At 42.0% G+C, this 15,025-nt stretch overlaps 1 protein-coding gene across 4 annotated transcripts in view; it reads left to right on the top strand.

Annotated features, from left to right (window-relative positions):
* The first annotated feature begins 799 nt into the window (after positions 1–799).
* The window catches only part of TMEM200A (transmembrane protein 200A), a 60,329-nt gene continuing 46,103 nt past the window's right edge, over positions 800–15,025 (top strand). Inside the window, exons 1-3 of one of the 4 annotated variants that reach the window (XR_012994914.1) lie at positions 974–1,016; positions 6,842–6,992; positions 7,071–7,183. The gene's annotated coding sequence lies outside the window, so the exon portion shown is untranslated. The other 3 variants (XR_012994913.1, XM_076333591.1, XM_076333592.1) reach the window with 3 other exon arrangements.

Here is a 15,025-nt window from a genome sequence, read left to right on the forward strand (position 1 = left end):
CCGCGGCTCCTCAGCCCGCCGGGGCGGAACCGGGCGCCCTACAAATCCGCTGCTCCGGCGGGGCCAGCGGCAGAGCGGCGCGGGGATGCTCCGTGGCGGAGGCGCCCCAGCCGGCTGGTCCTGGCGGGGGGACGCGGCTCCCGGCGGCTCGCCGCGCTCTCCCGTGGGGAGAGGGGAAACTTCCCGGGCAGACGGGAGGTAGGGAAGGAGCCGCGTCCCCGTCCCGCGGCTCCGCCGGCTCCTTTCCCCGGCCGCCGTCCCGTCCTGCCGCGGCCCCGCCAGGCTCGTCCCGGCCGCCCCTCAGGGCTGCCGCTGCCGCCCGCCGCCCTCCCCCGCCTCGCTCTCCGCCGCGTCCCGTGGGGAGCGGCGGGAAATGGGGGGGTCGTTTCCATGGAGACGGGGCCGCAGCCGGGAGGTTTCGGAGTGAAACTTTGTCGCGGGCGGGCGGCGGGGGCCGCGCGCGGGGCCGCCGAGCCCCGGCGGCGCTGAGGGGAGCAGGCGGGCCGGCCGTGAGGGCGAGGGTCCCGCCCGGGCGGCGCCGGGGGCAAGCGGTGCCCGGGCGCCTCGCTGAGGAGCCGGGAAAGTTTTGCGCCGCGGAGCCGCCGCCCGCCCACGCCCCCCTCGGCGCTGCCTGACGGCCGTTCCCCCTCCGCAGCTCCCGGCGGCCCGCGGAGCCCGCTGCTATGGCACCCGCCCGTCGCCGCGGGGCGAGCAGGGGGAGGCCGCCTCCGGCTGGCCGTGCGGCGGCGGCGGGGGGGCGCGCAGTCCCCGGTCGGCGGGCGTGCTCCTCCGGCCGGCAGTGACCGCCCCGGCCCCGCTCCCTGTCTGCTCGCCATGCCTCCCCCCGCCCGCGTCTCGCCGAGGACGATGCCGGGGAAGGGCGAGGGGAGCCGCCGCCCTGTCACTCCCTGAGCCAGCCGCCGCCTCACCGGAGAAGCCCCATGTCCTCCGGCCGCCGCACAGCCCCGCAGCTCGCCGCGCCGTGAGGGCGGCGGACACCTCGCACCTCCCCACAGGTAAGCGGCGGGGCAAGGGGGTACGTGTGGCGGGGGTCTCCCCTTCGCCCCGAAACTTCAACCCGCCCGCAGCCGTTACCCCTCTCGGGGAGCGGCGGGGCCGGGCCGTGGCCGTTCCTGGCGGCGGGGGGCACGGAGAGACGCGCCCTTGCTCTCGGCGGCGAGGGGCAGGGTGGGAGCGGGGACGGGTAGGTGGGTTTTTCCCTGCCGGAAACGGACTTTCTGCCACCCGGGCGGAGCGGGCTGGCGTGCCGGCGGCTGCCGCGCTCCATGCAGCTGCTACACACCCTCTTTTGTCTGCTCTCGGGTCCGAAATACTTTACGTGCTGCCATCGCCTGCCCCGCCGGTCGGGAGCCGAGCCTTGCCTTGCCCTGCCCTGCCGGGCGGCTGCCCCCGGGCTTCGCCCCCTTCGCCGCTCCCGCCCCCGGCAAGTTTCCTTTATTTTCACAGAAGTTGGGGTTTCCTTAACCTTTGTTTGAGGGGAAAAATGGTGGTGTGCTGGTTATCTGGAAGGATGAGAGGCAGATGGGGACGACAGGGGGGTTGCTCTATTCCCTTGCGTGCAAACATAACTCACTGCTAAATAAATCCCTCATCGGGTAGACATAAGCTTACTAGTGAGGTAGACTTTGAAACAAGAGTACCGGAAACAGCCTGGGTGCATGGTAGATACTCCTCATATCTTACTAACATAACCATTGTTAGTGCTTGCGCTGAATTCAATACGCGTGCAGCTGTTCTGCAGATCTGGAATTGCAATAGCTGTACCTGCTTGACACTTAAGTCTAATTGTCATTAACCGCCGCTAGTCTTTTTTATGCAGCGGTTATAAAAAACAACAACAACAAAAAAAAAAACCCCAACACACACGGATTTTACTGTTTAAAGGCAAAAGTATTCAGACAAAAGTATTCCTTCAGTGTAGCATTCTGTGTAACATGAACTACAAAATAACCTGTAGCAATGTAGTGGACTCGCACTTCATAATGCTTTTAGGACATGAGGACTATATCGTTCAATAAAATTCTGTCAGCAAAGGTTTTGTCTTCACTGGCTTACCCTGGCTCTAGATCAATACTCTAGCAACTATTCTGTTATTTTTCTATAAGTAGATGTTGCTTCCAGTCTATGCAATAAAAACCAAGTTAAGTGTCCAGATAGAAAGAAACAGTGCCATTTTTTTCCTTTAGTTGTTTCTGTGCTGCTTTGTAGCAAGTGGGGGGAGGAAAAGCCCATTTAAAATAATATTTCCATTGAATGTAACTTAAATTACTTGATAATGAAGCCAAAGGGTCTTTCAAGTTGGGAACATTTTAAGGTATTTCTCATGTTGCCAGTATATGTAATTCTAGCAAAATACTTGTTAGAAGATAATTATAAGACAATTTTTAGTAATTTGAAACATGAGTTACAATGAGATTTTTGTCCTGAGCACAGAATAACACCCTCATGGAAAAAGATATGCGGTAGTTAAATAGTAATTTGGAAAATAAAATCATATATAATTTAAATTTTGTTGGCATAGAAACGTATTTTATTTGTTTCTCCTTTGTTGGATTGCAACAATGATGCAAATGAAAGTTGGAAAAGGAATACTGGTGCAAGAGTTCAGCATACTAGAGTTATTTCATTCCATGTATAGAAATGGTTTTGCCCAATACAACATCGCTGGAATTGGAACAGAGCTTCATTTTTATGGAGGCTCTGTAATCAGATTATAAAAGGTGGGCTGTCTGAATTTAATCCTGTGAAGTATGGACTGAGCAAGCCCTGCTCCAACAAAGCACTGGAAGGCATGCTGACCCTCAGGCAGGTCGGTAGTTCCAACCTCCATCCCTAATGATCACATATGGTGTGAGTTCATTGCACGTAGCAGTAGGTCCAGTAACTTCAGTGAAACTGTTCACTGGCGTAACTGCATTGCTGGACCTCTCCTGGACCAAGCCCTCTTTCAACGTGTTCTGCTTCCACTTCCTTGAACGCTGGGCATGTAACGCAAAATACCTGTGCCGTACAGAGGTGCTCACATCAGCCACATCTCACGGGTTGTATATTCTTGATTGACTCATACCTCTCTGGGGGCAAAAGGGGGAAATGAAAGTGAAAATTGGTTAAGGAGTAAAGTACATGTGTGGAGGAGCAGGAGGAGACTGCTCCTTCTTGTGCCTTGTTCAATATATTTCAGGAGCCAAAAATCTGAAATGCTGAAAATCAGTGAAAACTCCCACTAAAATTACTGAAACCAGACAAAGTTATGATATAAAAAATATGAAACCTAAAGGTTGCTGTCATGAATAGCTTCCTGTTGGTGTGTGGTTTTTTTGTTTTTTTCTTTTTTTTAACAGAAGAATGCTGTCAGTCTTGTCTATGATAGTGATAGAGAATGTAGTGAAAATAAGAGGAACTTGATATCCTAGCTAGTGATGATGCCTGCATTTGATTTGGTGCCATTATGCTTTATAAACAGATCAATTACTTCTAGTCTACATGTGTTTGATCTCATGATACTGGAACAAAGGGAAAATTGCGAATAATTTTCTAGTGTGCAAGACTAGAGACTAAAAGTAGGATTAATTTCTGAAAACACAGGCATCCTGTGCCAGTCTAGACATTGTAAGGTGTTTCAGACCTCTGTATGAGGCTGGCAGACAGCATCTAAGGAGAACCCGAACACTTCTAGAAAGGCAGCTGAAGACCAGGTAGAATATCCTATTAGATAATGTTTGTACTACAGTTCTACATAAAAGCCTTTAAGAGGACTTGAATCTGTTCTCTGAAAACCTTGTCGTTAAGATTTCTGATGCTGCAGTATGATGGATGTGGGAAGGCATCCCAAATACGACCTTTCTATCAGGATTTAGGGAGGTCCATTCTCGATGCCTCTTTACTAGCAGAATCTTTGTATTAGTTCCTGTGCTGCTAACTGGTGACTGCCTGTGTGTTACTCAAAGATACTAATCAATAGTTTAAGAATTAGAAATCTTCTTAGAGAAGTTTGATACGTATTTTAAAACAGAGCTGTGTACACTCTGCAAGCCCACTAGAAATAAAAGGAAATTGCAGACAGTGCTTGAGTTAGTGCTTTAGTTTTAACATAAAAGTACTGTAAGGAAAAGTTTCTGGTTTTCTTCTTTACTGGGTAACACATCACCCACACAGTCTCTGGGTAATTAGGCTCTTAATAAGCGGACTGTTGATTGCATGGAAAGGTGAAATGCCGACAACATCAGTGAATTAAGCTGATGTTTTGCACAGCTGTTTTCCTACCCACTAGTTTTACTAGTTGCTGGGTGTCCACCTTTTGTGGAATTTGTGACAATAAACACTGTTCTAAACTTTCATATTGGGACTTTAGTCTAACTGTACAGCAAGAAGTCGTTACTTTATTCCACCATTAACCATTTCTGCATAACACAATTCAGTACTGGGTGTATATATGTAACTGCTTTTCATATAGGTGAATCTTGCCAGGAGCAGCTCAAGTGGACCTGATGACTGAACTTAGTACTGAAATATTCAGTTTGTACTGGTCTCTTAGTATAAATGAAATGACATTCTCCTTCCAGAACTCTATTACAGCATCAGTGATTTTAAACTTCATTATTTTGCCTGGGTGCCTTTTCTTAAACAATGAAGTTTTTCTTTTTTGCACAGCTAGCCAAATGAGATGGATATCCTGTAGCACAGAGCTACTTGAAACCTTTTATCTGTTGCAGTAGCAGAACATACTTGTATCACTCAGTATTCTTATTTTGGTCTTTTGGTGACAGAAATATTACAAAGAGCACTTGGTTGTTTTTTGAAAATAATTTGATGGTGAGAAGACCTGAGAAAGAAGGATGATTTTCCTCTGTTGTCTCCTCTGTTCTTCTGTGTTTCATGTTGGGGAAGGTTATTGTTCTTTTTTTCTCCATGTTTCAGTACCTAAAAAAGAGTGACATGGAGGTGCAGGGCCACCTAACCGAAACTGGACGTCTGAGGAACATCATCAGTGAGGTGTAATGATGTAGCAGAGATTTCGGGAAAGGTAGTACCAAAACAGACTTGTGGAAAATGAAGCCATGAACTACCTTCTTGTGTATAAAGTCTCTGAAAAGTCTTATGAGAACTGTAAGACAGTTGTCACTTCACTTTCTTGTGTCCATTTATATCAGCTTCTCGTTATTATTTATATCCCCCTGGAATTTTAGTCAATTGTTCTTTTTGTTGGAAGTGTGACCATTTTCCTCCAATTAAAATAAGTATAAACAAAGGACATATTTGTCTACACTGTTTTTTAATTCTACCCCACTGAGCTAAATGATGAAACTTACTGAATCAGAGAAACTAGGATTTCATTGCTCCAACGAAATACACTTCAGATACATACACTAACCAAACAGATTTTAAAAAATCACAAGACCTGTAAAATACGGTGTAGGTTACTTCTCATAGCAGCTAGTTTAAAGACATAGAACTAGAGAGGAAGAGAGAAATCTCTCTTTATATGAATTAGTTTTTTCTTTGCTGTTTCACAAAGAAAGTTGGACCAAGCATCCCAGTGCTATGGTTTTAAACCCCATCAATAAAAAGTGCTAAAATTTGAGCCTGTTGAAACTGCATATTTCCATAATTCACTCTGGATGTAAAAGGGAAGGACATTTTCAACGAAGCGTTCATACAGTTGGGCGCCAGTAGCCTATGAGTCCTGGCAATTGGTTAGTGGCACTTAATTCTTTAACTCAAAGTAGTAGAAGTTTTTGCTTTGATGCCTGACCTATGCTAGGATCGGTAGCATTAGCTCAGAGTGGATATGAAATCAAAGCAAGCTTTTTAGAGCTTTCCAATGATAGTCACACTACTTTCTTCCAATAAAGGGTGGAATTCCAAAAGTAATTTTAATTTTTATCAATTTAAACCACCATCAAAGCAGATTAATTAGGATGCAGTTAAGAAAAACTTCACTTACTCTATTGAATTTGGTGTGATAGTGGTAACAGTAATAGAATTTGATTCCCCCCCCCTCCATCTGAATGTGTCTGAATAAATGGCTCTGCTTATCTGTAATCAGTTGCCTATTGTTGAAGAACAAGTTTGTATCTGATTAATTTTATCACTTACATTTTGCTATGTATGAATAAAAAAAAAAGTGCTATTACTTGTACCATAACTTGTCCATCCACCTAGTTGCATATGTAAAATTGCAGCTCAAAGAGTGGAGTTTCCTCTCTCCTTTGTGTAATTCAAAGTGTCAAAGGCATATAACATATTAAAATACAGAGGAAATATACGAAAAGCTATGTTGTAATTAAAAACAGTTCCAGTTACTCAATTTTTGTTTGCCATTACTGAAAAGCTTCTGATTATGATTTGTTAGGATTCAGTGTGTGAGAAACTACAGATAAATGAATAGCCGTCAGAGTTGTTAGGATATTAAACCATTTTCCTGTGTACTAAAAAACTCATAATCAAGAAATACGTTGTATTGGTAGTGCTTGCCCTTCTTCATACAAGTTGGCAGGATTGTCAAGGAAGCATGTTCTAGCCTAGGAATCGACTTGATCCCATCACCTATATTTTTAAATATGTTCCTCTCTCTGCATCGCTATGTGCACAAACACTATCTATTTCTGAGGCTCAAATATGAAATTTGGCATGTATTGACATTGTAATGAGATGTACGTTTAACGTATTCCTTCATGAAGAGGGATGAGAGCAGCATCGTGTCTTGTTTGCTGCAGCAAAATGCTGCCCCAAGCTTTCCTAAGGAAGTGTTCCTTGGAGCACACAAGGTGTACACAACTCAGCTGCTATAGCTTCTCTCTTTTGCATGATCTTGTGCTAGGCACGCTTGGCGTATAAGGTATGAGGCAGCCCGCTGGAGCCAGAAAAAGGGATGCACCATGGAACTATGCTGTTCTGGAGATGTGGATGTCGCGGTAGGGTTGTTGGAGGTCAACTGGAATAAACCTGATACAGTGTCTGAGACTCAGCAGGTGTGTACTTCTTGCTATAAATTACTGTGTATTTAACAGTTGGCTTGTTTCACCTGAGGTATGACTATATTTCTGTAGGAAGGAGAGATTAAATGACAGGTAACAGACGAAAAAGAACAAGGAAGAAAGCAGGGGAGAAGGGAAAGTGGAAAAAAGAGAAAAAGACAAAAGAGAAATATTGAAGAAGGAAAAAAATGAAGGTGGAAAAAGGATGAGATACAGTAAGTTGCATTTTTAAAGATGAATGATGCTACATTCAGTGTTATAAATTGAAATCGACTCAAATAATGAATAGAATAGTAAGACTAAAAGATATGGTGGGGTTTCTTTTTTGAAGCATTCCCATCTTTTGACTCTAGAAAATGAAGAGATTAATTCTTGTCTCCCTAAGGTGCATTTTAAATGATTTGTCTTTGTTGTGTGTCAAAGTATGATGCCTTGCAAAAATGATGTTAAACACTTCTTACAGAAGATACACTGTAAGCAAATCAGTTCAAACAGACATATGAAAGGAGAGGGAGCTATGGAGTATAGTTTGCTTATGAAGATAGAAACTGCATTTTGAAGTATTTGCAAGTTAGGTGAACTGTTGTTTCCATTTGCAAACAGACGAATACTTTGAACCCAAAAGTTACCGCCATGCAGATCTATGTCATCTGTCATCGTCTACAGACTAGTGAGCACAATGAGCACAACAGGGACTTCCTTCACAATGGTGGATAATTAAGTAGTGTTTATCAAGTGAATACTCACACAGATTTTTCTTTCTGATATATTTTTGCTATGTCTGTGTTAGGAAACGAATGAGGCAAAGGCCTGTTCTCTGGCCGTGAGGCCAGCCAGAGTGGTCTGGCTACGTGCAGGTGTTCAACTGTCTTCGAGATGGTCACATCCAAACTGCCTGGTTAGAAGGAGCTTCTGGACTGAACTAGCTAAATGCCTGTGAGGGTGCTAGCTGACCTTGGCCACAAATGCCCCTGGCATCCTTCTGGTAGCGTGAAGGAGACATGGTGGAGTCCCACTGCCTGGGCCCGTGCCTGGGCACAGCAGCCAGTACTGGGCACTAGATCCATGACTTGTTAAAATCTTTTCCATCTCAGCCCAAACAATCTTATTACAACAATCCTAATATACATGGATTTGAAATAGAAGTAAGATATTAAAAGTTATCTTTGGAGACCGTTGTCTGCTCTAATTACATTAAAAGAAATCTGATGTCAGTTTGCTATCACAGTAGTAACTTTGGTATATGGAAACTGGAATTTGGAACATTATGTTTAGATACACAAAATATGTGGAGTTGGTGGAACATACTGGGACACCATGCTCCCAAATGGATTACAAGAGATTTACCAAACAAGCACAAACTGGCACACAAAATACATCTCTAGCTGACAGTTCCTTAATGTCACAATTATTGGCCTGGTAATAATAGCCTGGTACAAAAATGGCTAGCAAATATTAATAATAAATATCCAGAGGCCTAACAGACTCTTCTTGGGAAGTAATGGCTTGGCTATTAATACAGTTTACAGACTTCAGAGCAGTAGAATCACTTCGCATTAATTCAATGCCAAAGTGCTTTCCCTAAACCCTTCTTATGACCCCTACAAAGTATTTGCTTTGCTCTTTGCCAGGAAGAAATTTCTTTTCAAATTACTTTGCAGACGCCTATTCTAAATTTATTGCCATTCTTTTTCTAATTCAATTTCATTGTCCTAGGACATGGCCTCATTAACTGGTGCCCGTGGTGGAATATCTGCAAGGTCCTACATACGTTGCTGGAACATAGTTCAATAGGCTATATTATATTAGAAAGACACAAGTCACTGTTTTCCAATCCAAGCTTGCAAACAATACACATACCAATGAAATTACACACAGAAGCATTTACTGGTTAAGGACAAGCAATGTCATGTTTTGCAGAACTCCGGTTTGTAATTTTTCCTTGTCCTGTTGGCTGTGGAGTTGAAATGGTAATGGAAAATAGGTTATAGCTGAGACTGTGGTTCTTTTTCATTTTAGTTCTTAATGTTGTGAGTTTTTTCATTCAGTTAGATTTTTTTTTTTTTTTTTCCCCTGTGGAATTTGGAGATTATGACTAGATGGCATTGTATTTGTTATATAATTCCTGTAAAAGAGGTAAGATTATCACAGAGTGAGAATTAGACTATGAGAGGCTGGGCCCAGATGAAGTAGTATAGCATTCTGTTAATGTTTTCTAGATAATTTTACCACTGTATTCTTGGGCTGCCTTCATAGCATAAAAGTACATTATTATTGTGCTTTGTGACGTGACTTCATGACATGTGAAGTTCATTGTTTTTCCTACTTTCTCCAAAGAATTTTGAGAATACTTAATCTTTGCTTTTACGACCATTTTTGTCAGTGTGTGCACGTTACTAGGTATTTACCCTGTGTTAGGGAAGGCAAAGTCCAAAGGGAGAACCTGGAACAGAAAATGGTCTGTGTGATCCTTAATTTCTGCAGTCCTTCCTTCCAGAGTTTAAACCTAGTCTCAGGGAGAACTCTTAATCTCTTGTACAGAATATTCTAATTGTTACTAGACATAGTTTCATTTTGAATAAGGCTTGTCATCTGTGGTCTTCAGCTTTGAGCTTAGGAGGTAATTTTGAGCCCAGAATATTAAGTGCTTTGGAAACAGGCCTAACACATTGCTTAATACTCCTTGAGAAGCCAATATCAGCATCACACTCAGGTTAAATATGCTTTTGTTAAACCTTGTGGCTGAAGAGATGGACTTCAGAATTCAGTTCCAAGCTTTCTTTCCTGATCTAGCTGTTCTCACTTTACAGTTGAAGAAACATCTACTGGGGAAAATGGGGAGGAAAAAGAAAAAAGGAAAGAAGGAAGGTCTAGTACAGCGAGCTATGAAGTCAGATGGGGGGAGAGAGAGAGAGAGTTTGGAACAGAGATGGCCATTGGAGAGGGTGCTGATGTTATGGAAATTTGGATTGGAAGGTTTTTCTGATGAGTCATTTGCTCTGGAATTGGTTGAGGATGTTGCCCTTCAACAGTCAGACTGTGTCTGGGAATACCCATATTCCCAAGAGCATGTGGCTGAAACTCTTCTAGTACTTAGGAGCTTGGGGCTTCTTAGGTTAGACCTGGTGCTTGGAGGGTTGGGTAATGTTTATTGTGTGGATTCTTCTGTTGTTTATATTAATAATCTTATTGTTGTGTTGTGCCAAACTGCCTGCATTTGAGTCAGTTGCACACATTCAGTAGCTCTGTTCTGTACAGAGAACTCACAGAAACTGACACAGTTTACTACACTTAAAAAATTGTAGGCAAACAGAGTTCACTCCTTGACAACTGCAGGACTGTGAATATGATATTATGAAGGCAGAATATAGATAGAGAGGAAGACAGGTCAGTAATACAGCAGCAACCACAGACTTTGATTATTCTATTGGGGCAAGACTGTATTTTTGCAAATAATGTCTTAGACAAGTAGTAAGGAGGCTCTTATCTGAATAACTGGAAGTATGAGAAGTGTGACTAGAAGTACGCGTGGCATTAATCTCATAACACTGTTTTCCTTCTTGTCTTTCAGTAAATCCACAAGGAATGATGAGGCCAGGTGTTGGCATTTGTCACGGTTAGCAATTTAGGAGAGACAAGACATGGTAGGGGTAACACTCAGGTCTTCAGCAGTGACAGCAGAGACTTTAACATACAGTAGTAAAAGGGCCCTAGAAAAGGGGTCTGATCTGCTTTTGTGCCTACTGTTCTCCAGAAGTTTGTGGCTTTTGAACTCTTTGCAAACACTCAACTTAAAAGCAACAATTGCATTGCACTGAAAGATTGCCCTCGGCATGGTCGTATGCATGTTTGTACTGCTTCTTGTCTGCCTTTTGACCATGCTTCTGCCTTTTAGATTGTGATGTACTCGGTGATGTGCTATGGATAGTGTGTCATGGGGGCATGTTCCAGCCAAGCTCCAGCCCACATATACTGGTTCACAATATGGAAGGTAGACAGAAAAGGAATGGGTATTTGCAGAGGTTGTTGAGATAAGCACTAAGTTCAGGTTTTCAAGACTTTTCTTCAAGATCTTGAGGCAGTTTGTTTTCAAAAGCTGAGATTTTGAGCATGTAATCACATGGACCTTGAAGTTAAGGTGCTGGGCAGGTTTCTACAATTCCTGTTCCTAAAATCCCATCTGGATAGGAAATTGCCTTCTCAGATGGAAACATCAATGAGATAAATGAGACAGAAAATGTCTACAGATCCTACTTTATACGTTTCTTACTGTTTTAGATGCAGTGAGGTTTTCCTGAAAAAAACAGAATTTGAGATTTGGTCAAAACAATAGAAATGGTTTAAAAAGCATTTTAAATCACTTTTGCATATGTCACGTGTAAAACCATGTGGCTGTGATTTAAACAAGCTCATTGTGTGCAAAAGCTGGAGGATGACTGTGCTGAGTATAACGTGTTTTACACAGATTTTTCAGAAGAACTACCAGTCATAATGATCAAACTGTAAAAACAGAAAATGTGAGCCACAGCAGAGATCTGAAAAACAGCCAGAGAAACCATCCTGGATTTCATCAAAAACCAAACATGTCATGGCTTTGGGAGAATGATAAAATTGAAGCTGATGAATGGCTTGTGTTAATCATTTTATATTTGGCTTGTGTTTTAGTTTTCAGGATACTTTATTGTCAAACTTTTTTATTGCTCATTCTCAGTATGAGTTTTGTTTGTTTTTACTGAGACAGACCCTGCATATTTATAGTGCAGCAACTCTCTCCATTCTGTCTGGATAGTTCATGAATAGGGAACATGAAAAAAGCATGGCTATGTAGCCAAGCTAGTATTGCATTATTTGAATGTTTATCTGAATCTACTATGGCTCTCCTGGCTGATCTGACAGTAATTTCTGTTTTTCTCAAGCAAACCTGTCTTTTCCAAATATATATATGTGTGTGTGTATATATGATATCTTGGGAGGAGAGTGGGGAGTTCATGGAACTATTTCCCCTCTTTTTCTAAAAAAAACCCATGTAGTGGATTTGCCTCATATGGAGGCCTGTAGGCCCTAGTTTTGTTGTGTGCTTCAAAGAATAGCAGTAGAAGCACCTTAATGCTGTAGCCCTACTTTATGATGGGAACCCAAGCCACCCCTGTATTGTATAGATACAGACAAGATACCAGAGTGTATTACAACATGTAAGAATCTTGTGGACGTGATGTTATGTGAAAGGTTTGATAACAGCTGACTTACTCCGTTCCTCTCTGAAATAGTCCTTTAAATCCTTCAGGTTTTTTGCGTCCCTGCAATGCTCTCTCCTCTCTTTATTTATATCGTAGGAGATCCATCCTCTCTTCCTTTGCTTCACATCTCCCTCTTTGCTTTTTTCCTACATCAGAGCAGCAAATGCTTTGGGAAGCAAATGGTATTGAGATTTGCTTTTATCTAGGGTGCACACAGCCAGGAACTGCATGTTGGACCACTGAATGACTCGTGCAAGTTAATTTCTAGAGTTGCATAAATTACACAGGTCAGCAAAGGCATAAGAATTTGGATTCTCTGCTATCATTACTCACATTTTACATCAATATAAATCCTTAATTTTAGTGGAAGTTTTAATAGATGTCACAAAACTGGTAGAGGGTTAGATACTACAGACTGAGAATTGGATGATGCAAGTCAAAAATTGTCTTTTCCTGCTGTGATCTCAAGAACCCTGTAAAAAGATTGAATTATTCTTGTTTGCTTACTGTTGCTCTGGTAGTGTGGTGAGATCCTGACCATGTGAAAGCAAAAGCAGAATTCCTATGTATTTCAGTAAGGTTAGGATTTCATTCAGTATGTTAGCTAGTCATGGACCTAATGCTGGTTCTTACGTGGCCCAAAAATGTCAAAGATGTTTTCTGTGAATCATGCCTTTATTACACAAGCAAGCCAAAACAGCTCTCAGGAGCTAGAAGGGTTTTAGTTCAACGCCATGACAATCAGTTTCAGCTAATAAGCTGCCACCCTGGAAACCCCTGAAGCCTTCCAGAATGTGCTTTCTGCAAAGAAGACTTTCTAGTTTATCTAAGCCATGTTAAGGTGGTATTTTTGTTGTTGTTTTAACATCCCTAAACATATGCTTTTATCAGCTGGATTTTAAAATGTCTGTCTTCTAAATTTCTAAATTATAATCTAACATGCCTGAGTAGAATGAACTTTGGAAGTAGGAGAGTGTTTTTCCATCTAATTTCTTTGATTATAATAGAGTATTATGAAAGCATATGGTAGGTTAACTAAGTTAATCAAGATATAGAGTAGATGTTCAGTTTTCTTATTAGTGATATTCAAACTCTTAATGGAAACATAATGGGGAAGATGTCTCTTCCAGTCCAGGAGAAATGCTTTTTAGAGAACTTCTAGAAATGCTTTAACACGGATACGAAAGACTTTCTGAGGCCAGTAAATCTCGGGAGGTCAGATGTTCATTCTGCAAAAAGCTGGCCATTCATGAAAGCCCTTATCCCTCACTTCAAAAATAGTAGTAAAATCTCAGTAACCTTTACGTCCCAGTGTGCTTGAGCAATAAGATTGGAGTTGTAGGAAAGGTTATATAAATGTACTGAGAATTTACTTACTTTCTTCTGGTTCTGCAGTCCCATCTGCTGGGATGGGAAACACTGATTTTCTGCCCCTTACTATGATCTGACCTGCTGCTTCGTATGACATGAGGCTGTGAGAGTGAGACGTCTGTGCCTAATAAGGCTCCTCTCAGAATACACTCTGATAGCTATTAGCTGCATTTTGGAGAAAACCTATTAAGTTCTTTCATCTACTCAGTAGTGTTCACTGATCCAGGAAAAAACCTTCCTCCCAGGTTCACATGTGAAGAGAAGCGACTGAGTGTGCACGCTTCCATTGACACAGTGTCACTGGGGGCTGAACTGCCGGGCTGAGGTCTTCATTGTCTCTGCCACAGGTCAGAGTTTCAGCAGCTGCCAAGGTGAATTTGGGCTTGCTGTGAATATTGATGTTTGTGATTCATTAGGCTTGAAGTGTCTTGTATGAAATGAGGTAGGAACAGCCAGTTGCTTAAGCAGTGTAAAAACTGTTGCATTCCTGTGCTGGACAGTTTGTACCATTAATGTAATTGAAACATCAGTATTAAATTTGTAGTGCATTTCTGAGCTGTTTTAAATGTAGTTGTACACTTAAACCTTATACAACAGTATCTAGAAATAATGTATTAAAATTGTAATGGTTTTGCTATAGAAGCACAGTTGTAAGAATCTGACAAGGAGGGTTTTGTTCTTGGCTTTGCCAGAGGTAGTCTGTGACTTTGCAGAGCTTGCCTGACCCCGCCTTCCCAGAAATGCATAGGCATATTGTTCCTGTGTTATTTTCATCCCTTTGGAGAATATAATCTTTAGTGTCTTTTCCTTCAGTTTGCCAATCTGCAAAATGGGGATATTTCTATAGGAGGCTTAACACTCATAAATACTCATGAGGGTTTTTTGAGATATTTCAATGAAAGGTGCTATGCAAAATCAAATGAGTATTATATACCCTGAGTGAAAAGAGCTCTGTGAATGTTGGTGCCTGAGCAGAATCATTAGTGGTAGAAGGCATCTTAATGCACCAAAATGTATTGGAAATTAAAATATTGAAACTGAAAATAAAATAACAATTGAAATTGGAAACACTTCTAACAGTGAGAAGAATTAATTCTTAAAGTACCTTCTAAGAGCTGAGTTCTCTCTTAAAATCAAGACTATATTTCTGAAGTATCTTAACTTGAGGAGAAGTTATAAGCTTGATACAGAAATCAGAGGTGAATTTCCTTGGTTATGTATGCAGCATGCAGATGACAATGATCTTTTCTGGCTTAAATATCCATTAATATATATATTTTTTTTGTGGAACAGTCATGTTTGTGACTAAATAGTGCTTTTCTCTAGAGGGATTTAAATTCCATCAAAGCTATTAGTTTGACATGTATAATGTAAGCTCGTTATTTAGACAAACATAAGGGCCTAGATGTTTATTTTGGG

Source organism: Aptenodytes patagonicus, chromosome 3 (genome assembly GCF_965638725.1).
Source record: "Aptenodytes patagonicus chromosome 3, bAptPat1.pri.cur, whole genome shotgun sequence".
NCBI lineage: Eukaryota > Metazoa > Chordata > Aves > Sphenisciformes > Spheniscidae > Aptenodytes > Aptenodytes patagonicus.